Here is a 946-nt window from a genome sequence, read left to right as displayed (position 1 = left end):
TCCCCCGTTCATCCCCCGTTCATCACCCGTTCATCCCCCGTTCATCCCTCGTTCATCCCCCGTTCATCACCCGTTCATCCCCCGTTCATCCCCGGCCTCACAGTTTCATCACATGAAACTCCTTCAGCTGTTTCATGATGAAGATCAGTTTGATGAAGATGAGCCGAGCCTGGTCTCCTCATCTGTAATGTTCTCGGTTTGTTTGTTTGTGTCTCAGGGGGGCGGGGCTTCGTGGCGGAACAATGGCCACCTGTTCTGCGGACACAACGGAGCTCTTCAGCGTGCTGAAGTGTCGTCATGAGGCGACGGCACAGAAACAGCACGCTCCTGTCTGACAGAAGGAGCCGTTCAGACGAAGAACCTGTTCCTCCATGAACTGTACGGCGTGACGACAGCTGAGCTCTGAGCAAACATCACAAACATCTGCCTGTTCAACCCAAATATATGAGATATGTAGAACTGATGAGATAAATAAAATATAAAAATATAGAAATTAAACTCAAACCAGCAACCGTCGGGTTTTAGTCACTCTGCTCACAGATTCTGTTTTCTTCCAGTTGTTTCACAGAAAACTGTTCCCTTCGTTCCGTCTGACTTCCTGTTAAAACATTTCACTTCCTGTTCACACACAGTCTGCAGAAACATCGGAATTAGGATCCAGATCCAGTCCGGTTCTGGTCCAACATCTGAAAACTGATCTGAACCGTCCCTGTGCAGCGCTGGTCTGTCAGGCGTGGAACAGACGCGTTCAGACGCCTCCTCTGAGACGCAGCCGGCATTACACAACCTGTGAGTTGCTCCCTGCAGCAACACAACCTGTGAGTTGCTCCCTGCAGCAACAACCTGTGAGTTGCTCCCTGCAGCAACTCAACCTGCGTGTTGCTCCCTGCAGCAACAACCTGTGAGTTGCTCCCTGCAGCAACTCAACCTGTGTGTTGCTCCCTGC

This window comes from Kryptolebias marmoratus, linkage group LG19 (assembly GCF_001649575.2).
Source record: "Kryptolebias marmoratus isolate JLee-2015 linkage group LG19, ASM164957v2, whole genome shotgun sequence".
Taxonomy (NCBI): domain Eukaryota; kingdom Metazoa; phylum Chordata; class Actinopteri; order Cyprinodontiformes; family Rivulidae; genus Kryptolebias; species Kryptolebias marmoratus.
This window is presented reverse-complemented; position numbering follows the sequence as displayed.